This window comes from Kogia breviceps, chromosome 16, assembly GCF_026419965.1.
Source record: "Kogia breviceps isolate mKogBre1 chromosome 16, mKogBre1 haplotype 1, whole genome shotgun sequence".
NCBI lineage: Eukaryota > Metazoa > Chordata > Mammalia > Artiodactyla > Physeteridae > Kogia > Kogia breviceps.
Window position 1 is genome coordinate 18941960 of NC_081325.1, and position 27444 is coordinate 18969403.

General features: G+C 35.6%; 1 protein-coding gene across 6 annotated transcripts in view; it reads left to right on the forward strand.

Annotated features, from left to right (window-relative positions):
- Positions 1-27444, forward strand: part of CAB39L (calcium binding protein 39 like) — a 96923-nt gene that overhangs the window by 19145 nt on the left and 50334 nt on the right. For 2 of the 6 annotated variants that reach the window (XM_067016322.1, XM_067016323.1), the window contains one exon: positions 15907-16105. The exons of 3 other annotated variants lie outside the window; for them this stretch is intronic. The gene's annotated coding sequence lies outside the window, so the exon portion shown is untranslated. Of the gene's footprint in view, positions 1-15630; positions 16106-27444 lie in introns of those variants that run through there. One more of the 6 variants, XM_059041698.2, reaches the window with a different exon arrangement.

Consider the following 27444-nt stretch of genomic DNA (forward strand, 5'->3'; position numbering starts at 1 on the left):
GTAGGACTCCACCCTCCCAATGCAGGGGACACGGGTTCGAGCCCTGGTCCAGGAAGATCCCACATGCCATGAAGCAGCTGAGCCCGTGTGCCACAACTACTGAGGCTGCTCTCTAGAGCCCACGTGCCACAACTACTGAACCCACGTGCCACAGCTACTGAAGCCCGCACGCCTAAAGCCCGTGCTCCGCAACAAGAGAAGCCACCGCAGTGAGAAGCCTGCACACCGCCAGAAGAGTAGCCCCCACTCTCCACAACTAGAGAAAGCCCATGTGCAGCAACGAAGACCCAACGCAGCCAAAAAATTAAATTTTTAAAAGAAAAAGAACCGGCACAGCCAAAATAAATTAAAAAAACAAAAACCAAAAAAAAACAAGGGGCCGATTAGCTGTGCCAAATGAGTGAATCAAAGGGCTGGATAGTGTTTCAAAGCAACACTAATAAACTGCTCACATTTTAAAAATAAATAAAAGTGAATTTGAAATATTCATATTTATTCTATTTTTAAATTTCTATTTAACATTATTTTTCTTATGTGAATACATGACACTTTAAAATTTTTTAAATTTTATTTTGACACCTCTATTAAATTCTATTATAAGATGGTAGCATAGCATAATTTATTCAGCCATTTCTTTTTGTGAACATTCCAGGCTTTCCTATTATATATAACATTACGATAACATCATTGACTATCTGGCCATATCTCTGATTATTTTCTCAGGATAGCTTTCTGTTAGTAGAAATAGTATGTTAAAGAGCATGAATATTCTGATAAATTGTTTTCTAGATATATTCTTAGTGATTTTATTCTACACAGCAGCATGTGAGATTTTGTCTCACCACATTCTTGCCAATGGTAGTTTATGTTTTAAAAAATCTTTCTTCTATTTCTTAGGAAGATAGGTTCTGTTTCTTATAACAGTTATGCTTCTTTTACTAAGGTGAAAACTTTTCATCTGTATTTTTGATTTTGTATTGAGATGGAGAAATCGTCGGTCTTTCAGTAGTTGGCACAAGAATTTTTGTTTTTGCAGAAAATGCTGAATTTGTTTGGAAGAAATGCCTTGATAATTCATTTGTGATGAATATTGAGTCTACAAGGGGCTTGTTCAAGTATGAGAAGATGATTGTTAAATTGCCTTTTAAAGAGGTGTTTTGTATCCATTGGAAGGGCCTGTTTTGTTAAGGTTCAGGATAAGTTAAATACACAGATTTGGAAGTAGAAGCTGGGACAGAAATAATGGGAAGAAAAAAGTGAAAGGTACAGGGAAAATTTGGCAGGAGGGGAATGGGAGCCCTCGAGAGATGTTAGATGAGACTTTCCAAGTGAAATGCTATATATTGTGTAATGTGACTCTCACTGTGACCCCACAGACGTATGGAAATTAGGAAATCCTTGGTGTACCTGGATTTCTTGCAGAAGCCATTGAAGGGGCTGAATGCTAAATGTTGGTTGATATGGGACTAAAACATTTGGCGGAGTGTTTAGGGAGCAGCTACCATTTGGGTTACTTCTTCCCTCTAGGGGATGTCTCTGTGTCTCGCTGTTCTCTTCACTCTTTCCTTTACCACTGACTTCTTTTCCCACTAGGATCTTTTAGTTTTACCTATCCCCAGGCTTCTTCCTCTGACAGTTAAATATATGTGCCTAAGCAGCAAACAACCCTCCCTGCCCACCACTCCATCTCAGAAACTTTTTCCTGTATGCTTCTGTCTTAACCATGATTTTCTTTTCTCCTTTTTTCCTAGTTCTCTTTCTTACCCCTTTCCTACTGTTTCCCCTTTCTTTTTTTCATGCCAGTCTTCAAGATTTTCCTAAAACATTTTCCCTTCCCGGGAGTATCTTCCCCCCTTTTCTATCTCACTATCCAGATCCTAGTACTTTTCCAAAGTACATCTAAATTCCCATTTCTGGGCTTCCTGGTGGCGCAGTGGTTGAGAGTCCGCCTGCCGGTGCAGGGGATGCGGGTTCGTGCCCCGGCCCGGGAAGATCCCACGTGCCGCGGAGCGGCTGGGCCCGTGAGTCGTGGCCGCTGGGCCTGCGCGTCCGGAGCCTGTGCTCCGCAATGGGAGAGGCCGCAGCAGGGAGAGGCCCGCGTACCGCTAAAAAAAAAAAAAAAAAAAATTCCCATTTCTTCCATTAGTTCTTTACCTTTTCTCTCCTCGCTAGGTAATCTCTATATTGTACCTTATAATACTTGGTCCCTTGATTATTTTTTCTTCCCTTTACATTTTCTCCAGTCTTTATATTCTGGTGTAATTGTTTCATATACGTAACTAAGATTTTTTCCTCAAAAGTTGTAAGCTCCTTTAAGGCAAGTCCTTTGTGAAAGACTTATTTTTAATTCCTTAGACAACGCCATACTACAGTAAGCTTGTAGAAACACCAAGAAAGAGTTGTTACATGTAATTGAGTGATACTGGAGAATTAGGCTATAAGTTAATTTGAAAATCAGTTATATGTGAAAATTTTCAGAATTATTGATAACACTGCGTGGAAAACAATGACAACTTTTGCATATGATTATCCGTGATGAAAGGCCAAAATCTTTATTTAAAGTAAAAAAAAGTTTATTACTATTAGATGACCACATTACAGCTTCTTTCAAAGGAGAACTGGCATCATAATTTTTAATCCTAATTTATACTTGTATTATCAGTGAATAAGTTAAAAATAGATTATAAGATAGAAGGGGCGGGGGAGTAGCAGCTACTGTAATATCTACATGTAGAGAAGTGGTTAACAGAATTGGTACACCAATATTAAGAAACACTATGCAGCTCTTTAAAAAGAATGAAGTTTATTTATCAAATCTGGCATGTAAAGAAATCCAGGATCTACTATTAAGAAACACAAATAACTTATAAAACAGTATGTGTGGTATGATCCCATGTTTTAAAAGTTGTGTGTATACTCGAACAACACGTATGTCTGTCTGTGTTTGCCTGGAATCAAATGTCAAGAAGAATAAAACTAAACTATTATTAGTAGTTAACCTTGGGGAGTGTAATTAGAGAAGAGGAAGGGAGGGGATTTTCAAACAATAGAGAAGCATATAAAATAAAAAGTGAGCATTTTTTTACAGTGAGCATTTATTTTGAAATCAAAAGGCTAAAAGATACATATATATATATATGTTTGTTGGGTTTTTTTTGCGGTACACGGACCTCTCATTGTGGTCTCTCCCGTTGCGGAGCACAGGCTCCGGACACGAAGGCTCAGCGGCCATGGCTCACGGGCCCAGCCGCTTCGCGGCACGTGGGATGTTCCCGGACCGGGGCACAAACCCGTGTCCCCTGCATTGGCAGGCGAACTCTCAACCCCTGCACCACTAGGGAAGCCCAGGGTACTTGTTCTTTGTATGAAGGTGCTCTCTGCTGGTTAATCTATGCGCCTGCTTGACTGCACCTGTCCCTTTTTCTGACTTTTACCAAAGTACCATATAAGCTAGTAGCAACCCTGAAAGTATGGACAGTATTAATTGAGGTTCATTATGAAAACTACTTTGTGTCACATAGAAAATACCCCCAAAGTGTTTGTTAGAATGAAAGATGTGGATTAATCGAGTGTAAAATAAAGCATTGTTATACAGCATCTCCTTGATAATTTGCTATTAATCTCAAATTCACACATATTCTGGAATCCCTGCACTGCTTCTGGAACCTCTGAGACTTACTGTAATTTTCTTACTTAGATCAAATGGTTAAGGGTCCTGTTTCCCTTGCCCCCACCCCAACTCTGTCTTTTGCTTAGAGTAAATTAGACTAAACTCCAGGGTTTCTGTACCTATCCTATGCTTTTAAAAAATGCTGCATTCAGGGAATTCCCTGACGGTCCAGTGATCAGGACTTTGTGATTTCACTGCCGAGGGCCCGGGTTCAGTCCCTGCTCGGGGGACTAAGATCCCACAGGCCTCGTGGTGTGGCCAAAAAAAAAAAAAAAAAAAAAGCGGCACCCAAAATTCTTTTAACAGAATTCTTTTGGTCTAGTTGGCATACAAGACAAATTTAAAAGTCCTTAAACACATAGTTAATGACTTGTTGGTGTGTGGGTTATGAGTATCTCTGGAGCACCTACTATAGCACTTTGCATCTACTAAGTGTTTTGTAAATGAGGTTGACTGCAAACTGCTTGTGACTCCTCCAGTGGATCTGCCCCGTTCAGGAGTAGTGACAGAGCAACTGCAAGTTGGATGAGGTACTTTTAATATATGCTAGAGGTTTTTCTGTTTGTTTGTTTGGTTTTTATGAGTGGAGCAGTGTCTAACATTTAACAGTTAACGAAGTCAGGCACGTATGTATGTGTATTTCACTTGATGCTCATAGCTAGTCCTGGAGTGTATACTGTTATCTCCAATTTAAAGATATGTTACTTACGTACAATCTGTTTTCATTCAAATCTGGGTCTGCCTAATTTCAAAGTTTCTATGGACTGTGAAACTAGGCACTTAATATGAGAAGAGTGTTCAGAATAGTTTATCACATAAAAGCCTTCTATTTATTACTAAATAGATATACGTAGAGATATATTTTATCTTGGCATTAGGGAAACAAGGCAGTCATTCCTTGGACTGGCATAGTAGATATTACTGCTGAGGGCCAAATATTGCAGCTGCCACTGAAGTGCAGTACCGGTAGGGGGCCAGAGTAGTGCTAGAGAGTGAGAAAAAGATTGATGGTCTCAGCTTTGAGAGATTGCTTTGACATTTTGGAAATACAGCCAATGGGCAGGGATTTCACCTAAATTTTGTAATTCAAGCTTCCTCTTTTCTAAAAAAAGCAGAAGGCAGAGATGGAAGCAGAGTTAGTATAAGAGAGAAAACAGACTAATGAAGAAGCTTTGTTACCTTGCTGAAGTTAAGAACTTTTAAAGATTTCCAAATTTGGCCAAGGATTAGCAATTAATGGACAATTGGAAATATGTTTTCATTCTATCAATTAACCCCTATTTCAGTGCAACTTGGACACCTCTAAAGCATTTGTCCTCTGGCATTTCTTCTATATTCTGCTTTTATGAAAGCAATTTGAATATCTTTAAGCAAGTTCCAGGGCCATGATGTTAATTATGTCTGAAATTGGAATTATGAGTAGAACTAGAGATATCTATGGTACATGGATAGCATGACAAACTCCTAAGATAATAAATAGACTCTTTTCCTTGGGGCTCCCTTTTTGGCGTAAGACTATTGAAGAAAAGTCAAATGTTATTCCTAGGCTACCTGAAGTTGTAGCTGTGGTATTTTGTACCTATCCTGTAATCTTTAGGAAGAGAGAAACAAAAGCATAGATGAGAAGTGAGGAGAAAAAAAACAGTGAATGGAAGCAACCTACGTGTCCATCGACAGATGAATGGCTAAAGAAGATGTGGCACATATATACAATGGAATATTACTCAGCTGTAAAAAGAAACAAAATTGAGTTATTTGTAGTGAGGTGGATGGACCTAGAGTCTGTCATACAGAGTGAAGTAAGTCAGAAAGAGAAAAACAAATACCGTATGCTAACACATATATATGGAATCTTAAAAAAAAAAATGGTTCTCATGAACATAGGGGAAGGACAGGAATAAAGACCAGACATAGAGAATGGACTTGAGGACATGGGGAGGGGAAGAGTAAGCTGGGATGAAGTAAGAGTGTAACATTGACATATATAAACTACCAGATGTAAAATAGATAGCTAGTGGGAAGCAGCTGCATGGAACAGGGAGATCAGCTCGGTGCTTTGTGACCACCTAGAGGGGTGGGATAGGGAGGGTGGGAGGAAGACTCAAGAGGGAGGGGATATGGGGATATATGTATATGCATAGCTGATTCACTTTGTTATACAGCAGAAACTAAAACAACACTGTAAAGCAATTATACTCCAATAAAGATGTTAAAAAAAAAAAAACGGGAGTAAGAGGTAAATACCACTTAAAAAATTTATGAAAAGAAATGAAATGGAGTTATTTGTAGTGGGGTGGATGGACCTGGAGTCTGTCATACAGAGTGAAGTAAGTCAGAAGGAGAAAAACAAATACCGTATGCTAACACATATATATATATGGAATCTAAGAAAAAATAATGTCATGAAGAGCCTAGGGGTAGGACAGGAATAAAACACAGACCTACTAGAGCATGGCCTTGAGGATATGGGGAGGGGGAAGGGTAAGCTGTGACGAAGTGAGAGAGTGGCAGGGACATATATGCACTACCAAACGTAGGGTGGATAGCTAGTGGGAAGCAGCCGCGTGGCACAGGCAGATCAGCTAGGTGGTTTTGTGACCACCTAGATGGGTGGGATAGGGAGGGTGGGAGGGAGGGAGATGCAAGAGGGAAGAGATATAGGAACATATGTATATGTATAACTGATTCATTTTGTTGTAAAGCAGAAACTAACACACCATTGTAAAGCAATTATACTCCAATAAAGATGTCAAAAAAAAAACCTGTAGTTACCCAAATTAGCAAAATTACAACAATAGGTTCACAGTACTTGTTAGCATACTCAACATATACATATACATATATTTTACAGTGGTAAAAGTAATAGTCATTTCTGCTTTTAACACTTGTTTTGAAAACACAAATTTGTTCCAATATGATTGATATATTAGGAAACATTTGAGCATAATGCAGATTTCTCATTTGCTTTTGTACAGTTTCACGAATGCAGAAAACCACCCAGCTGAACCAAGCCATGGAGAAATGCACAAAACATAGACATGCACACACCTCAAGCACGTACCACCTATCTCTGTGTACCACATGTTATATGAGTCACATTCATCCACGTTTGGTGTTACAACTCTCCAGCTGATTTCAGATAACCCTATTTCCACTATTGAAATAATTCACAAGCTATAAGTCTCCTAACATCCACTGCCACAAGCAAAATGTCAGGTCTTTTTCAAGGAAAAGTACCATATTTATGGTGGTATTTATGTATTTTTTAAACCACTTAACGTGTAAAAGTGTGCTATTATTTTTATTAGTTTCCTACTTTAAGAGAAAAAATATGTCTCTGATGAAATTTTTGAGTATTGAGCTCCAATCCTGTTTTCCCCACAATTCCTGTGGTTCTTATTGCATGATATTGCATAGCATGGAGATTTTTAGGAACACTTACCTCATTTTGTAGCAAAACTGACTGTACATGTTAATTTTAGAACATTTGGAAAACACAAGAATATATGAATGTAATCACTGGTGTTCCAACTAATGTTAACATTTGGTATTGTTTCCATGTCCAAATAGAAGGAAATATTTATGTAAAAAATAGAACAAAACTTGGGGGCTCGTATTCTTTACTAAGTTTAGCATCTTGGATTTTTAAAACTTGATATTATGCAATAAATATATCCCCATTTCTTTAAATGTTCTTAAACAACTTGACCATGATATTCTGTATTAATGAATGAACCCTGCTCAATATTCAGTAGGCATGCTGAATGGCCTGCAACTATGCTGGTTGTTTGGACATCTGCTTTGGTTGGTCAATCCCCATGCCACATGGAACCCAATGATTATAATCAATCACATACTTTGGACTTTAGTTTTGGGGATTTTTGCTATAAGTAGTGTAATAAATATCCCTGTATATTCTTCCTTGCATACTTATTATTCTTAGAATAAATTTGTAGACATTGAATTACTAAATAAAAAGGAATATGAATATTTTAAGCCTTTTGCAACTTATTGTTAATATCCCTACAGGAAAAAGTTATGTTAATTTACACTGTGTTAAAGTACTAGAGTTCTTGTTTTATTTTACCCTCACCAACCTTAGAAGTATAATTAAAGCAAACACAAAAACAAACTTTATATTATCTATTTAGGTAACTACAGTGTTACTGATCAGGAGAGAAGAATGTGGGGGAAACAGAGGCTGACCCCTTTCTACAGGGAGTTAAATATCGAAGTGGACCATGGGAAGTGGAGTGATGGATAGAACTGATAAATAGGAATTTATTTAAGTAATAAATGAGTATACTAGGCTAAGAGGTCTTTAAGAAAATGCATGCAAGGTAAGGGTGAAAGGAGGCTATAAAATTTCTGCCTTCTTGCAATAAAAAGTGCTGAATGACCCAATGATATGAGTAAAGTAGAAAAAAAAGATGGGGTAGGGGGGAGAAAGTCTTATTTAAGACCTTCCAGACATCACTTCCAATTGCCAGATTTTAAGCCACCCTCCTCATGATAATGATATTCTAAATAAGCAAAGTCACAGGTTAATGAATGAATCATAATCACTCAAGTGGAGCAATATGTGATTTTGTAGAGCTCCACCTGGGTAGAATTTGAGTCAAAGAATTTTGAGTAAGAGATAATGAGCTCTGATGGAAAAGGATAACTAAAAAGGCATATACAGAACCTGAGAGGTTAAGAACTTCCTAAGCATTATGCCTGCGTATTTGTCTCTCCAGTGTGATCACAGCCATGAGCTAAATTAGTTTGAGCAAAAGTAGGGAGGCACAAAGTGTGAGAAAGATATGATTAGAATCTAGGAGAAGCCCGAAAACCCAAGCATCTTTTTCTACTTCTGCCTTGTGGGGCAGTCAACCCCAGAATACAGAGCAATCTAATGGGATGCGGCCTGGGTGTAAGGGGAGGTTCCCCCATTTTTTGGAAGAAGAGATCAAGAAGGAAGCATTTTAACCTGGGGGCTTGAGTAATGGGCAGACCAAGGAAGCTGGTTAGAGACAAAAATCACAAGAGATTCAACAGTTTCTGTCTTTGATGAGTAGAAGACAAAAGGCAAAGTGATTAAAAGCCAAATGATAATCCAAGACAGTTGTATTGTCAAAGAAATTCAAGCCAGAGGAAAAAAGTTCTGTCATCCCTTGGCAACTCCCAGACCCCTAAATCTGGCCCCCAAACAGGTAGACTGGCTTCAGCAGGAAAGCTGTCTGTCATGAACCACCCACAATGACCCTCTCAAATGTGATGCTGGAGGACAATTGATAGGGAGGATTCTCCCAGGGATTAGAGAGATTAGAACCAGGGGCAACCAGTTTGGTAGCTAAGGAACTCATTCCCAGGCAGGGAAGCTTCCTCTTCCTCTCCAGCAAAATATCATACATATTATAGATTAATGTTTCTTCACTTACCTTTTTTCATGTGGGAGTATTTATTCCTGGTATCCTGTGTTCCTTTTGCCTTGTTTATTAGATGTCCTGGGTGGGTGGGGGAGTAAATTTATAATTGAGCCATTGAATGCTAGACCATAAGGAGCTACTTCAAATTTGATTTAAAAGCATAAAACCAACAGAGATCTTGGAGCTGGATGCAATAAGTAAACACTTTTGAGCAAGGGTAAGTGCACTGTTCCTCACATCTGGAAAACTTATCCCTGGAGAAATGGCCCAGATCTGGGAGAAAGTAAATACAAGATGAGCCTGCACCATTGTGTTGAACAAGAAAGTAATGAAAGTTCAAAGATTATTGAAACTGTATCAGAAGGATGTAGGAGCTATCTTGAAAGGACTCCCACTGGCCTAATTTGTGGAAGTTTGAGCAATTGTTTTAGATACCTCTTATATATCATTGCAGATCCTCTAGGACTCACTTGTCTCATTTCACCTCTATGCAAACCCTCATGCAGGCATAACCTAATAGCTTCATCTCCTGTCATTCTGCAAGCCCTCTGCTACCTGCCGCAGGGCTTCCAAGTGGCCACTGCTCTGGGGTCCACTCAGTGCCCAGACCCACACATGTGCAACCGGGAAGAATAGAGGAGTTAAACTCAAGTGTAGGGGAGTTAGTGCCCTTTGGGGTAAGACTTTGACCAATCCAAGATGAGAGCCAGTAGATAAATTCTTCCTCTTTCTTTCCCACCCTCCCACCCCCAAACCCTAGGGGTGATCCTGATATGCAGTTCATATAGCTTCTAAGAGGTTCAGTCTGATAGATTTAACAGGTGGCCAGCTTGATGATGCATTGTCATATTGGCTGACATATTCCTTCTTTGCTTTATTCCCCTATTCCCTCATTCCTACTCACTGTGATTGGATTTCTTATTAAAATAATGTTACATGAGCCTTTTGCTTCAGACCCTGCTTTTGGGGGGCAACCCAGGCTACGAGGACAGCACCAAAAAGAATAATGCCTGTAATTGATTGAAACATATTGAATTTATAAAAATTTGTGAACCTACAGTGATATTCAAGAGACGAGAAAAACTTCCCCCACCAAAATAACGTATCTCTCATTTGCCACCATTGGAAGTGAATATTACTAGCTTCCTACTCTCAAAATTGGTAATTAAATAAAGAGCATTAAACAATTAGAAGTATAGTTGAGGAGAAGCTCTTCTCTACAAAACAGTGCCAGCCAATATACATAGAAAGAATAGAATTTTTTAAGTTACCAGTTTGCAACCCTGGTGAAGTAATTGATTTAGGGAAGGATCACCAATGAATACTAAAATCACTGGAGGAAGCACTGAGAGAGAATTGCATATTTGCAGGTTGAAAAAAATATCAGTCTATATCCTACTAGCTAGTCAAAAAGGGAAATGTCTTTTCAATAAATAAATGTGCTGTTATTACCCTAACTCAGTCATCAAACATAGATCACTAATAGTGGGACAATGAGACTGTTGCCTCTTGGTATGATTCATTATGAACTTATCTTGTAAAAAATGTTTATGTTTTATTATGCTTTCAGAGCTAATTTCCTTTTTATAGGAATACAGGGGATAGAAGAACAAGTTAAATGGCACCACAAAACACATTTTCAAAAGTTTCTGTAACAGAATTGTCTTGGTTTTTTGAAAAGTCCAGAATCAGTTTTTAAAAAGGAAGAGGAGGGAGGGCTTAACAAATTAAAACATTATTCTTAAATAGATCTGGTCTGAAAAAACTATCTTACCCAGAGATCAAATAAATATCAGCATTTCCTCATAGCTTTTTTATGGTTTAATGTTTCATTCCTGGTAGTGATATTCTTGTCTTTTTTCTTTGTCAGTCTTGTAAGAATGTTGAGCAATTTTATTGATCTTTTCAAATAATCAGGTTTTGTTTCATTGATTTTTTTTTCATTGTTTTTCTGTTTCTAACTTTACTGATTTCTGCTCTTTATTATTTTCTTGGTTCTGTTTGCTTTGAGCTTAACTTCTCTAGTTTCTTCAGGTGGAAGCTGAGGTCATTAGCTTGAAACATGCTTTCTTTTCTAATATAAGTGCTTAATGTTAAACACATCTCTCTAAATACTTCTTTATCTGCATCCCACAGATTTTGATGTTAGGTTTTCCTTTTCATTCAGTTAAAAATAATTTCTTTTCTTTTCAATTTTTGGCCATGCTGCATGGCTTGCAGGATCTTAGTTCCCTGACCAGGGATCAGACCTGGGTCTATGGCAATGAAAGTGCCCAGTCCTAACCACTGGACTGCCAGGCAATTCCCCAAAATAATTTCTAATTTCTGCTTTTATTTCTTCTTTGACCAATAGAGTATTTAGTAGTGTGCTATTTAGTTTCCAAATGTTTGGGAATTTCTCATATCTTTTATTATTGATTTTTAAGTTAATGTGATCAGAGAACATATTTTCTTGTTTGTGTGTTTGGTATATATAAGATCAAATTGGTTTTAGTGCTGTTCAAGTCTTCTGTATACTTACTGATTTTCTATGAATTATTAAAAGAAGAGTATTTATATCTTGGACTATAGTAGTAGATTTGTATTTTTCTTCTTTCATTTCTCTCAGTTTAATTTTCATTAAATTTAGAAAATTTTTAGTCATTATTTCTTCAAACATTGTTTTCTGTTTCCCCTTTTCTCTCCTCTCTTTTTAGGACTCCAACAGTGCATATATTAGGCTGCTTGAAGTTTTCCCATAGTTAGGAATGCTCTGTTAAGTTTTGGGGGGAGACTTTTTTTTCCCTCAGTGTTTCATTTTGATAACATCTGTTTTGTCTTCAAGTTTACTAATTATTTCTTCTGCAGTGTCTAAACTGTTCATCCTATTTGGTGTAAATTTTATCTCAGAAATTGTAATTTTAATATTTAGAAATTTGATTTGGGTCTTTTTAATATATTCCAGGGCTCTCCTTAACATACTTTTGCTTTTTTATACTTTCTTAAACTTATGGAGTATATTTGTAATAGCTGTTTTAATGTCTTTTTGTACTAATGCTGTTACTTGTGTCATTTCTGAGTTATTTTCTATTGATTAAGTTTTTCTCCTTATTATGCGTGTGTTTTCCTCCTTTTTGCATACCTGGTAATTTTTGACTGGATGCTAAACGTGTGGATTCTATGTTGTTGTGTGCTAGATTTCTAAAATTTTTAATTCTACTCTAGGATACACTTAAGTTATTTGGAAATAATTTGGTCCTTTCAAGCTCACTTGTAAGCTCTATTAGGGGGGGACCAGAACAACCTTTAGGACTAATTTGGTCCTGCTACTGAGGCAATATTTTTCTGAGTACTCAACACAATCTCCCATTTATTATGCGATTTCTTTACTCTGACTGTTGGGAACATGACCTATTTATTCTCAGCCTGTGTGTGTAGTGGGAATTCTTCAGCCTGCTTCTTTCCAGTGGTTCTTTCCTTGGCCTTGGAGAGTTTTCTCATGGACGTGCACTGATCAGTTCTCAGTGAAGATTTCAGGGGAACTTTTTGCAGATCTCTGGGCTCTCTTTGCAGCTCTCCCTCTCTGATATTTTGCCCTGTGAATTTTAGCCACATTGGCCTTCTTGAATTATCAACTCTGTCTTTTGAACTCAGGGAGACTGCCATGCTCTGTTTGGGTTCCCCTTCTTGCTCTGCAGACTGGGGCAATTGTGAAGCTTACCTATGTTTGTTTCCTTTCTCTTAAGGATTACTGGGCTGAGCTGCCTGGTGTCCAGTGTCTGAAAACCATTGTTTTATTAATTCTGTCCAGTGTTTAAATTATGTAAGATAGAAGAGTAAATCTAGTCCCTGTTACTCCATCATAGTCTGAAACAGAAGTCCCTATAATTGTACTTGTAATTCTCTGTCCAAATAATTTTTGAAAGAATGTTCTTTTTTAATTTTCAGGTATTAATAGGGTATTTTTAAAGAACAGTTTGCTTATCTTCTGAAAAATTTAAAAATAACTTTTGGTTTTATTGTGTTGTATTCACAGAATGAAGTTTGCACTATTTCTCCTTTGAAAATTTACTGATGTCTTTGTGGCCTAATATAAGGTCACTTTTTGTGATTTCTTTGTATGCATCTTACAAATGCTATTTAGTAGGAATCAAATATAAACATATATTCATATGCAGACAATCTGCTTAATTATGTATTAAATGCCTTGTCTTTATTTTGTGCCTTAGACTCCATCACAGATTGATATAAAGTCTAATTTTAAAGTGACTTTTAAAAAATCAGCCTTATAGTTATTCTAAGTGCTACCCTTACAAATTCTGAACTTCTTCAGTTATACCAGAACTCTTTGAGTATAATCTTAAAAAGATAGTAGGCTCTTAATACCCTTTAGGGTTTCGGGATAATTTCCATTTATTGTTTCTTTAAAAATAGGAAATAATATTCCAGAGTTACAGAACTACTAATTTGAAGTAACAAACAGCATACTAATTTCTAGTCTTCTTTCATTTATTTATTTATTTTTGGCTGTGTCGGGTCTTTGTTGCTGCACACGGGCTTTCTCTACTTGCGCTGAGCAGGGGCTGCTCTTTGTTGTGATGCCCTGGCTTCTTACTGTGGTGGCTTCTCTTGTTGCGGAGCATGGGCTCTAGGTGCATGGGCTTCAGTAGTTGCAGCACGCAGGCTCAGTAGTTGTGACTCACGGGCTCTAGAGCACAGGCTCAGCAGTTGGGGCGCACAGGCTTAGTTGCTCTGTGGCATGTGGGATCTCCCCGGACCAAGGATCGAACCCGTGTCCCCTGCATTGCCAGGTGGATTCTCAACCACTGCACCACCAGGGAAGCCCTAGTCTTCTTGATGCCTAATTTTTAGGTGTTAAAATTTCCTTGTAACATATTTAAATTTTTAAACTGTACTTTAAATGAGCCAGATAAAGAAATATATATTTTAAAATAAGTATATATAAGTTAAGAAATGTATATTTAATATATATGATATATAGATTAAGAAATAAAGCCAAGATTTATTCGCTTATTTTTCATAAGGATAAACAACTAAGTACAAATAATTACCTTTCAATTTATTTAAGCTCATATTCTTAGAGATATTATAGTTCTGCAGAGAGTAAGATTAAAGTAATAATAGGTCTAACAACTATTTCTGTCAGCTCTGTAATTGGGAGATCTGTTAGAAGAGCACAAGACTTTTGATTGGAAACATGGTGGGAGACAGAGAACCTAAAAGTCTTTGGCACTAAAGAACTGGAACAGAGGACTTCCCTGGTGGCTCAGTTGTAAAGAATCCAACTGCCGATGCAGGGGACACGGGTTCGATCTTTGGTCCGGGAAGATCCCGCGTGCCGCAGAGCAACTAAGCCCGTGCACCACAACTACTGAGCCTGTGCTCTAGAGCCCACTGAGCCACAACTACTGAGCCCACGTGCCACAACTACTGAAGCCGCACGCCTAGAACTGGTGCTTTGCAGCAGGAGAAGCTATGGCAATGAGAAGCCCGCGCACTGTAGCGAAGAGTAGCCTTCACTGGCAGCAACTAGAGAAAGCCCGTGCCCAACAACAAAGACCCAACACCAAAAATAAGTTAATTAATTAATTAATTAATTAATCAATTAAAAAAAGAAAACCCCAAAGCAGGCTCTGACTAGCATCCTCACAGAGCTAGCATGTATTCCAAGCTTACCTTTTAACTCCAAAGAATCTAATAAAGGCCATCTAAACCTGTCACTAGCAATCCCACTCAGCCTTCTACCTAATTCCTCATCCTCAAACCTTGCAGAAAGATCCATAATTTTAGGAAATTTTACTCTATAATTATACATGTATATTAATGAAAAAATGTTTTTTGAAACCTTTAGCTTTTAAAATTCTTATTGAAGAGGTATTACGTATCCTGACAAATAGTGCTTGTGTGTGATGGGGTGGGTAGGGAGGGGGAGACATTCTACACCAAATAGTTACATTTGTTTTGCGCATAAATGGTGTAAGCTACTCCATTTAATAGTTTTGGTGTTAATATTTCTCTATGTTCTTTATAATTTCCTTTTTATAACTAAATTGATTTTAAGTTTCAAACTATACTGTATTTTTTTTAAAATTAAGTTTTCACAAAATTACACTGAAATTAAATTATGAATACTCATTCTAACACCTCCCTTGCTTTTTAGAATCTTCTGATCCGTAGTCAGAGGCGTTATCCATTGTGCCAATGCCCCCCCCACCCCCGACCTCCCTTGCTTTTTAAAATCTCAAGATTAAATTAATAATACTTGTGTATTTACTTGCTACACTTTCTTATTATGATTGGGAATAGCATCTACCCTGGGGAACTAGCATATTAGCAAATGAATCTGTTATTATCACTATCAACATGCGTTATTTAAATTTTTAAACAAGATGGTCAGGACAATTTAATTTGTTGACAAAACCATGCATGAACAAGTATAGGACTTAAAAGGAAAAAATGTGATGAGAAAAAAATTTTGTTTATTCCTAGACTCTTTTTTTTTTTTTCCTTTGGCCAAGAATTAAATTTGCCTTAACTTAATTGCTTTACACACATTCTTGTGACATTGCATGATTGGGAAGGAGGAAGAAAAAGAGGGAGCTGTGAACTGTGTGGTATGTATCTAAAAGAGTGCATTAGAGGAGGAGAGGAGAACGCATAAGCAAGCTGGTTTGACCAGAAACAGAACTGCCTGTGACAGATTAAGAGACAAGCAAGGCTTGGAATCTGAGAGCAAGCAAAGAGTGGAAATTTACAGCTGCCCTGTGTGAGTGTTCAGTGATCATTTTCTGCTAACTTTTTCCGGTGGTAACTTACTCTTCAAAGAGGGAGACAGAAAGTCAAGACAGGATTGTGGAAACTCTTCTCTGCCACGCTTTGGTAATAGGAGGCACCCTCTATTAAATGGAAGATAAAGGCTACTTCATCTAAAGTGCTTTGAGCCCCAGAGAGAGCTGTCTTCAGCACCTCACCACGTGTCTACTTTTCGTTGCTTAGGCGAGCCTGGGCTTTTCTGTAACATTTGGTGAGTATCAACCAGGTTACCTATAATGGTTCACAGAGATGGAATTAATATGATAACCTTTAGTTTAGTTGAGGTTTTACAGTTATTGCTTATATTTTCGTTTTAAACTGTGCTGTTACCTTGTTTCTTTGTGCATGATAAACTGCTGTTACTAGGAGAGGTTTTAAAAAACAACTACAAAACAATACTTCTCTGTTGCCTAAGGCACTTGAATCATTACCAACTATTCCGTGTCCATGGAATATCTTATTTTGGAAATGGGTTTTTATTTACAAAGCGTTTCCAAAAATAAAATAGTGGCAGGATACCATTTTTCATGTTTCTCTTTCAACTGAATAAAAATTCAAAAGTTACCTTGTTCCGTCTATTTTCAGTAAATTTAAAATAATCATTGTGATGTTTGATATTAACAATATTATAAATTACAGCATTCCCTCATAATTCAATTAGAAATGTTAATGATGCCATTAAATAAAGGGATATGTAATTTGAATGTTGAATGCTTCTGTTAGATCCAATAAGTGACACAGGATTTTTTTCAAAGTTCTGGAGTGAAAATAAAAATTAGACAATTTACATATCAAATTTACCATTTGATACAAAATGAATACACATTTCAAATTAAGGAATAAGGCAGTTATTTTGTTCTTATAGCTGGCACCAAACTCTTATATAATATTGTTGTTCTGCTGAAGAACTATTTTAACCAGATGCAAATATGTATGTAAGCAATAGAGAAGAGAAGAAAGCAAACACTCTTAAAATATATATTCACATTCCAATAAAAACTTCAGTTGTACAATCTTAACATGGGAGATTGTCTGCTAATTTTATATGTTTTTTTAAAGGCATTGATGGGAGGCATGTAATCATTCTGTGTAAGAAGGAAGTATATATTGTTAGCTGCAAAAGTGAGTCATTGCTTAAAGATGCATCATTTTAAGCAATGTTTCTAGTTTGCCAGCCTCAAAAAAGATGTCCTTAGTTATTGATTCAAGTGAGTCCTTAAGGCAGAACAACTTAGCAGAAATGAAAACTTAAACAGGGTTTCAATGAACCTATTAAAAGGGTTTGTACTCTAGATATAATGTAAAATGACTGTACTTTCTCTAATATTTCCTGTATGTGTTCAGAAGCCTGTAGAACAGGTTTTGTTTTGTGGAGTTTTTTTAACCTATTGACCAGTGTATAAAAAGAAACTCAGCTTGTCTGTGAAAACCTTTTCAGGACTAATATCTTATGCTTGAAGTCAAAAGTAAATACAATAGAGATTATATCACAAACCAAATTTTACTTCTTTACAGAATTTCCCACACTCAGTCCTTAGACAGATGGAAGATTTGCACATAGCTTCACAATCTTCCAAATAATGTTTTATTTTAAACTAGTAATTCATTGATATTATCTTAGTAGTGGCACCATTTCTTAAGCCTATAGGATTGCAAATATAGAAATAAAAAATAAGCCATCCCCAATTTCCAAGTGTTTTGTACCTTAGAAGTTTATATGTGAGTGGGTTGTTGGGAATTTGGGAACCATCTTCTCTGGGAAACAATTTAACAGATAATGATTGCTTGGAGTATATTATTATTTATTAAATAATGATTGCTTGGTGTTTATTATAGCCTAAGTCTACACAATAGAAAAACCATCGCCACCCTGAAAAATATTAGAAAATCAATTACAGTGATGAAACTAAATATAAAAACAATTACAGGTTGAATAAGACATTATTTTACCTAAACATTAATACTTGAAGAAAAGCAGTATGTTTATAAATAGCATTTCTAGGTACTTTTATGAGCTTCCAAGATTAATTGCACTGTTTATGAGATCTAATCTTATATTAAAATCAGTGATTTTGGGCTTCCCTGGTGGCGCAGTGGTTGAGAGTCCGCCTGCCGATGCAGGGGACACGGGTTTGTGCCCCGGTCCGGGAGGATCCCATGTGCCGCGGAGCGGCTGGGCCCGTGAGCCATGGCCGCTGAGCCTGCGCGTCCAGAGCCTGTGCTCCGCAACGGGAGAGGCCACAACAGTGAGAGGCCCGCGTACCACAAAAAAAATAAAAAATAAAAAATAAAAAAATAAAAAAAATAAAATCAGTGATTTTTCTTTTCCTTGCTACAGGAATATTTCTAGCCATTGCTTTTATGCTTATCAGCCATTTCTGAGATCTAGCCCAGTGTCTGGCATATAAGTAGGTACCTAATAAATAGTTACCAGATAGGGACTGAACTCTTTCTTTGGTTTACAGAAATGGAACTGAGTAGTTTTTCCAAGGTACACCAGAAAGGAAAGGGGTTTAGGGGCACACAGTTTTCATTACGAGAAAGAGACGGCCTGTCAAGAATTGAATTTTTAGAAGCAAACAAAGCAATAGTAGTACAGAATAGGCCTAACTGTTAAGAGAAAAAGAGAAGACTGTGGTGTAACTTGGGGGTAATCCTGAATGAGTAGGGATGGTGATGAGGGGAGGCAATTTACAAGCTTGGTATCTTGAGTACATGGGACATTCTGAAGTAAGGTGTCAACTTTAACTCAGAAGAATTATGTATTTGCATATGTGTACTAGGACCCATATGAAGAAATGTGGCCTATTCGGAAAACTCAAATTAGGTCTATCCAAATTTAGTTACACTGGCCCTAAAGGTTTCTCTACAATAATGGATAATAATCTGGAAAAAAATATATAGATATAACTGAATCACTTTGCTGTATACCTGAAATCAACACAATATTGTAAATCAACGATACTTCAATTTTTTAAAAAAGGTTTCTCTAAAAGGCCAAGATATAAAATGTTAAAGTTAGTACTGCAGTAAACATATGTAATGAAATGAACAATACAATGAATGCAGATTATACTTAGATGATTTTTAGTGGCAGAAAAGCCTTTCCATTTGATCAAAAAATACTTTCTATGTTCTATTTCAAATCATATTTTTAAAGTAATGATTCTGAGTAACCCCAAGTGGCATATAATAGGTGCTTAATAAATATTTGTTGAAATGATTGAATGAAATAATGTGGAATAGTTTGGACAATTTTCCATTTCTGAGGTATGGATGTCTGTGTACATGCATGTATAGATTTATAACGCAGCTTAAAGATAATATTTAGCTGAGATTCCCTTAACAAGGAAAAAATCTATATTAGCATGCTTTTTAATTATGGACATACTTAGTGTTCCACTGGTAATTAAAATAGTTGGTTTAAGATGAAATCTTTACTGCTTCTAAATGAAATTATAAAGATTTTAATTTTATGACTTATATGTCTTAAATTTCCAGCAGAAACTCATCTAGTGTCTTCCAGCTGTGGAAGGATGAGAGGTCATATTAACTTAGCTATCCAGAAGAACTTTACAATCCTGGAAGTCTATAGGATGAGAGATAACTAAAGCTAAATCACATTCATCTTTACTCTCCCATGTTAATGTTATACAGATTGAGAGTTCATAGATAGGCACAGGGCTTACTGAAGCTATGAAATGGTTGTATTTCACACTGTAACTATAAACTTTGCCTTAATACCAGTAACAGTAGCTAACCAAAATTTGATGATTATTTTGTATATATATGTATGTGCTTACAAGAAAGACACCCCCCCAAAAAAAAGAATTACAAGTTTCCCTTGATAATTCTGTTGTGAAAAATAGCCATTTGTGAGTTTCAGTGAGAACTGATACTTTGATTTTACTTCCTAGTCTTTGAGAATACTGATCTAGCTTCAGATCTCTGCTGTAAATTGAGATTATGAAATTCTAATGTAAAATGATTATCCATTGACAATCTTTATTAGCTGATAGATGTGGAAAATTTTAACACCAACAAATGACTGGAGCTGTCAACAGAAACATTACTGTGAATGAAGTTTCTGCTTGTTTTTCCTGGAACAGTAGTCTAGTAGGTTAATATTTATAATAATAAATTGGTAGTTGTATGTCTTCCTAATTTCATAAACTAGTTCTATTTTTAAATTGTTTCAGTGGTTACAATACATTAGAATTAAGGAGCAATTCCCAAGGACATGGGTTTTTTTCTTGTAAAAGAGTTTTTATTCTGATGTAAGTCTGATCAAGGCTTCCAAATGAGTAAGGGTGCATAAAACACTTCTTACAAGTTTTTCATTTCTATGTAAATTGTTCATTTTTGAAAATGGTGCTCCCTCAAACTCTGTTAACAAAACTTATAAAAACAGGTTCATTCTTAGTCATTTTGAACTGAGAAAAAGGATGATCAAAGTTCTTATTTATACTTAGTCCACTGATTTTCACTCATTTCTATAGGTTTTCAAGTACAAAATGCAATTGTGGTGTCTTCTAATTACATCTGGGAAGTATATTTTTAAATGGAATGGTTGAGGGATAGTGGGCATTGATTGGAAGGTACTTTGACATATGTAATATGTTTTATAATGGATTTAATATCATATCATATATAACAATAATGATATGCTTTGTAATTTATTATATCTGTGAAGGTAATCAATGATTTTGTGGTAGGAAGAGGCCTATTTGTGATGCAACAAATTCAGTAGAACTTTTAGGTGTACTTTTTTTATTTTAAAATTTACATTCAATGAAATGCACCCATTTTAAGAGAACAGTTCACTGAATATTGACAAATACACATACTCATGTAATCTCCATCCCATTGATTTTTAAAAATGAATCTTATTGGCCCAATTATTTGCCATAGGTGTACTTTTTGATTGCATTATTTCTATCTGTGAGTCCTATTTGGAATAAAAGATAAAAGAATAGTAATTTCTGAACTTTCTTGAAATTTATTTTAATGTGATGGTTTAATCTTTTTAGTTTGAGCGAAGGTACCTGTGACTAAGTTTAAATTAGAAAGCTCTATGAAAGGCTTTTGGAAATGTTCCTTTCTTACTTATTGTTCATTGTAAAATAACCTATATGAAGGAAAACAAGGCTCATTTTTGAATTGACTTTCTTACAATGAGTTAGCAATTTGTTTATGCTTTTTATGGTTTTACCTATGGAAATCTTGAGACTTCTCTTGTCTTCAATGATAAATTTCCCACTCCCTTAAGCTTTCGTGGAAAATCTTTGAAATGAAAACTATTATTGAACAGCACATTTGGAGGTTAGACATAAAGGCCTAGAGATACTCATTAGCCACCTACAGATAGACATTTATTCCCCTTTAAAATACTTTAAGGGATAACAGTGAGGGTATTTAATGCCCCAAATGACCTCTTCTCCTAGCTTCCCTTTCCCCGTCCTCCTTCAAACACACTCCTTTCCACTTACGTCACTGAACATGTTCAGATGAGGCATTTGAGTGATTGACTGGGTCATCTTTAGAGGCGCTCACACATAAGTTAGGAATATGAAATATTCTACTGTGTCTTAAGAAAGGGAAAGCTGCCAAGCTGCCAAAATCTACTAAAAATCTATAGGGCCTGAGTTCCCTGGGAGCAGAGCTGAAGAATTTTTTTTGGCTTTCTCTCCAGAATCTGAGCCAAGTGCTACTCTTAATGAAATTTCATAGCCAAAGTAACAGAAATCATATTTGTTTGACTAGTGCTTTGAAAAGACATAATGATCAGATATTCCACAGTTTGAACTTTAAAAAATGGTTATTTAGTCATTAAAAGTATCATTTATGAGAAGGTGTTTCCATTATAAAAACATTAGCATGATCTATTGAACAAAGTTTGGGGACAAAAGAGAAAATTTGAAGGAAGAAGAAAACTAAGTATTTATAAGCCAACTACCCAGAGGCAATCACTGTTAACTTTTTAAAATTATTTTTTCTATGTATAGGTTTTGTGTACTTGTGGTTTTGTTTGCTTTTACATAGTTGTAGTTATGCTCTATATTATGGGATGGTTTTTTTTAACATGTACATTTTACTTCACATTCTTTGTAAACATTTTCATAGCCATATACTATATTTCATCAAATCTAAGAAGCCATTGGTTGTAAGGCATATACTCTTGTACCACTAAGAAAGAAAAAAAACAAAAACAAAAAAAAACCACTGCCAGTTAGTGAAAGGTCCCATCAATTGTAAGACACATGCACATTTTAGAGATGTTAAAATGTGGAAAATAATTTATAAAGATAACCTTTATTAGTTTATTTTCTTAGGACAGATTGATAGAAGCAGAATTACTAAAATCAGAGGTTGTGAATATTTAAAGGCTCTAGATCCATATTGCCAAATTATTGTCCAATTTATACTGCCACCAGTAAGAAAAGAGAGGGCCTGTTGCATCTCACCATCAATAGAATTGAATTTTCTCAAAACAACAACAAAAAACTTTGTTATATGATGGGCAAAATAGTCCTTCACGTTAAGTTTGCATTTTTCCATTATAGAGAATAAACATTTACTATGTGTTTAACTGTATTTCCTCCTTTGCGGTTTTCTAATATCTATGCATTATTTCTTAATGACTTTCTTATTTGTCTTAGATCTCCTTTTATAATGATATTAGCCCTCTGTCTTTCATATTCATGTCACAGAATTCTCTTATTTGTTGTTTGCCTACAATGTTTTTATTATTTTATCCATAAATATTCAAAACAATTTATTAGATTTGTAACATATTTATATTAACTGATTTGTCAGTCTTTTTTTTTGAGATTTATTTCATCACTTCTAAAATTAGAGAAATTATTTTACATCCAGAAGTTTGAAAGTCACTTATAGTAACATCTGTATCTGGCCTCTTTTGTTCCATTGGTCTGTTTTTCTTGTGTCACTGTTTCACTTATAGCACTTGATAGCACTTTTAATTTCATTCCCTCATAAGAAATCTTCTTTTTTAAAACTCGTTATCCTTGTGAGTTTTTTTTTGTATTCTTGACTTAATTTAGTTACTAAAAACTTTTTTAGACTAGTGACTGGAATTGTATCAAATTATGGACTTTAGGATTATTGACATTTTAATAATATTCAGTTTTTCTATTCAAAAACAAAATAGGTTTTTCTATTCGGTTCTTTTCTTAGTTACATGGGTTTATTCCTCACTATTATAGATAATGCAGAAAAACATCAAGATGAAAAAATTTTAGATGTATCACAAATCTCATTCAGATAATACCATTAACATTAGCTGAGCCACATTCCAGAAATAGTTCTGTGGCTGTATACAATTAAAAGGGTGGCTTGCTGAAGGATTGAGTAGACAAATAGACACATCTTGTACATCTTTAAGTACATCTTTCATTTGTTAATTTTCTACTTCAGGAACAGTAATTATCCTTATGTTGGATTATCACTGTCGATTTTCCATAGTGATGGATTCTTTATTTTTAACTTTTTATTTTGAGAGAACTAAAGATTCACATGCAGTTATAAGAAACAATACAGAGAGATCCTGTATAACCTTCATCTAATTTTCCCCTTTAATGACATCTTGCATACTAATTATCAGGTAGTGAATTAATGGATAATGATCAGCACTTGAAAAAAAATAATGTAGGCTAGGACAGATAGAACAGAATGGAATCTATCCAGAGGTCAAGTATTGTTTCATGAAACAATTATACAATCATTTATACATTCCTTTGCTCTGGATCACAATATAAAATGCATTTCTTACTACAAGGCACTATTTAAAAAGTTAAAACCACTGCCCTAGAGAAATTCTCATACAAATGTATAAGTAGACTGGCAAAAGAATCTGTGTTATGATTATGCGTTTAATAATAAACAATTGCAAACAATTAGAACTCGGAGAACTGATAAATAAATTGTGGTAGAGTCATACAGTGGGATGCTATACAGCACGTAAGGTAAACATGAGATTTGTGCACTAACACAAATAAATCTCATAAACACAGTGTTGAGGGAGAAAAAAAGAAACTGGCCGTGTAATACCTTTTCTGTAACGCTTTAAAGCATACACAACAATATCACATATTGTCTGTAATATTAGTAGAAGTGTGAAAGCATGTATAGGTAAGGGTAAATGATAAATAGGTACAGTATAAGCCAGAGGGGAATGGGATCAGAAAATTGTACCAAGGGCGTTGCTTTAGTTGTTTTGTTTTTTAAGCTGGGTGGTAAATATACAGGAACTTGTTACATTGTTCTCTATTTCTTCTTCTAGATGCCCTAAATATTTTATTTAAACTAAATAAAATTAAAATACCTAGGGGGAAAAAGTCCTGTTGAAGCATTTTGATTAGCTTGATGGTGTCACAATCCATTTGTGAGCCAATTGCTGTAGCCAGGGCAGTGGAAGGAATACTCTGGCCCCGCCTGGGTCATGTTCCCACCCTTTTGGTAGGGTGGGGTGTGAAGGAGAGCAGACAGGTCCAGCACCAGAAAAAACAGGTACCAAAAAGTACCAGAGATTTTCTTTTTCTTTTATTCTTCTGATTCAGTTATTTCTAATTCTATTGTTATTTCCATCATTCCTTTCTTGAGATTTTTTGAGGCAGTCTCCTTTTTAACTTATTTAGTTGAATCCTTATTTATTTTTATTCCCACATGAATGAATTGTAGATTTGCACCCTCCCAAGTGTTCTGCCAGCAATGTCAAGGCTCCCTTTCAAGAACTATTTCTGTTTTTTAACATTTATTTTCTTGAACTCTTGTGGGTTTGACTCCATCTCATCTTTTTGTAAAAATTTTAGTAAGTGTACACAGTCTATTCACACATAAATATGTTGGCTAGACTTAATTGTGAGGTTATAGACTTTCCCTTTCAGAACTCTGTAGATTCTCTCCATGGTTTTATGACATGTAGTTTTATGGAAGTCCAAAGACAACTTAATTTTTATCCTTTTTGTTGTTAACAGTCATTTTGTAGGAATGAGCTTTAAGAGAAGAATGTTGGTTTCTTCTAAAAGCCACAAGGCACTGACTTTAGGGACTCATCGTTAATCTCAACTAGAAAAATCCTGTAAATGACCACATTTAGATTTTTTTTTCTGCTTAAGCTGTTTTATCTTTGTTGCTTCTCTCCATTTTTTAGTTCCTTTTGCATTTGTTGTCTTCCTCCACCTCTTTTCATTGTTGTAATAGATATAATACTATTACAGTTTTTATAGATATAATACTGTATCTTCTCCATATTTCCATAATATATACTATACATACATACACACGAACACACACTGAGTACCTTTTCTCCATCATTTAAGTTTGTTTAACCTTTTCTGGCATTCTGGCAAAACCCTTTGTGCGGCTGTGTCTCCCACTACATTGTGCACCCTCTGAGGCTTATTTTGCATTTACTAGTACAACACCTCACACCTTACAGGTGCTCAGTAAATATTTTCTGAATGAATAAATATAGACTAACTAATTGTGTACCTTTTGGTTGTCCTGAGTCAATTTTCTGTGGGGTCATTTCTGCTGTATGCAGATTTGGATTGCCATGCTGCATTTTGGGGTATTTCTGTATATGTGTGTATATTATGTGTTTTTGATCTTTTATCTTGACAAGCTCTCTTTTTGTCTAAGTTATTCTCTTCCTTTTTAAAATTTTTATTTTACCAATTATATCTATTCTATCTCCTACAGAGAATTAATTTTGGAAGTAACCTTTCCTGTCGAAGTCCACAGGGCATTTCTCCCCTTTGCTTGTGCTTTTTTTTTTTAGTAGAACCTATTTATTTGTTGTTTATTCTGTTCACTTTGGAAAGTGGAAAAGTACAATAAGGCCCATGTCAGTCCTCTGATATTTGTGTGCTGCATGGCCTGCTGTCAGCACTAATGCCGGAGGGCAGGTTGATGTGTGCAACCTCACCACAGTTTTCAGTGCCCAGGAGGCATTCACCCAGTGTCAGTCTGTTGGACTTAGCATGGCATCTTCTCCTGTTCCTGCTTCTTGTGTTGTTGAAATATAACGTGTGTTCTAAAAACTCTGACGTAGAATTTATTACTACTACCACTTTGTCCCAAGGAGGCACCATTTTCAGGACTCCACCTAACATACTTTATCTTTGGCCTTGATGGAGTTAGAATGGGTGTGGACCAGTGATGAATATGCTAGAGCTCGCTGTATTTGGCCTATCTAATTCTAAATATGATGCTCTATCTTTCTTTAAGAATCCCCCTTACAGTATAAATTTCCTCAAAAAATTAAAACTAGAACTACCCTATGATATAGCAATTCCACTTCTGGGTACTTATCTGAGGAACATGAAAAAGCAAATTCATAAAGAAATATGCACCCTCATGTTTACTGCAGCATTATTTACAATAGCCAAGATATGGAAACAACCTAAGTGCCCATCAATGGATGAACAGATAAAGCATATGTTCTGTGTGTGTGTGTGTGTATAATGGAATATTATTCAGCCATAAAAAGAATGAAATCTTGCCATTTGTGGCAACATGGATAGGCCTTTGAGGGCATTATGCTAAGTGAAATAAATCAGAAAAAGACATATACCATATGATCTCACTTATATGTGGAATCATAAAAAACCAAAAATCAAGCTCATAAGTACACAGAACAAATTGGTTGTTGCCAGAGGCGGAGGGTGGGGTGTGGATGAAATGGGTGAAGGGGGTCAAAAGGTACAAACTTCCAGTTACAAAATAAGTAAGTCATGGGGATGTATTAAAAAATAAAATAAGGAAAAAATAAAATAAAATAAAATAAAATAAAATAAGGTAACTAAACTGGTACTAACAAATAAATAAAATGTATCTGGGCTTTCCCAGAGCATTTGGCAAAATTTTTTTGATATCTTCGTGAATGAGATAAAAAAAATATTAGTTAAATGATATGACTAGGTGAATTCACAGTTAAAAAACAAAACACTCATTTTACAGATAGAGCAAATAACGTGCAGACAAAGGTGATAACTTCTGAATTATAGTGGATGAATGACCAACTCAGAACAATTTGGAGGTTTAAGTACCTCCTGTTTGTTTAGCAGGTATGTTGAGTGCCAGTTAGCATTATTCTTGATTGCAAACAACAAATACTGAAGAAATTTTTTGGAAGCATATAAGGTAACGCAGAGATTTGACAGAAGTCCTAGGGAACCAGATTTGGGAAGTAGGAGTCTAGGGAGATGAAGTAAATATTTAGAACCATAGCCAAGGTTATGCCAGAGGAATAACTGCTTAGAGTATTGCTATCAACTGCTGTGTACATTTGTGTGTAATATTCTTTATTGATTAATTGCATCATCGTTAATAAGAAAAATATGAGGAAAATGGAATTAACACAAAAGTCTATCAATAAAGCTATTGGTAAAATAAATTATATAATAATTTAATAAATTACCAAATACTAGAAGTAATTACATAATATGTCTGTATAATGGATATTGCTATAAAAATATTGTAGTGCATATAAACATATACTCATAGAATGATATTCAAGATATAAAA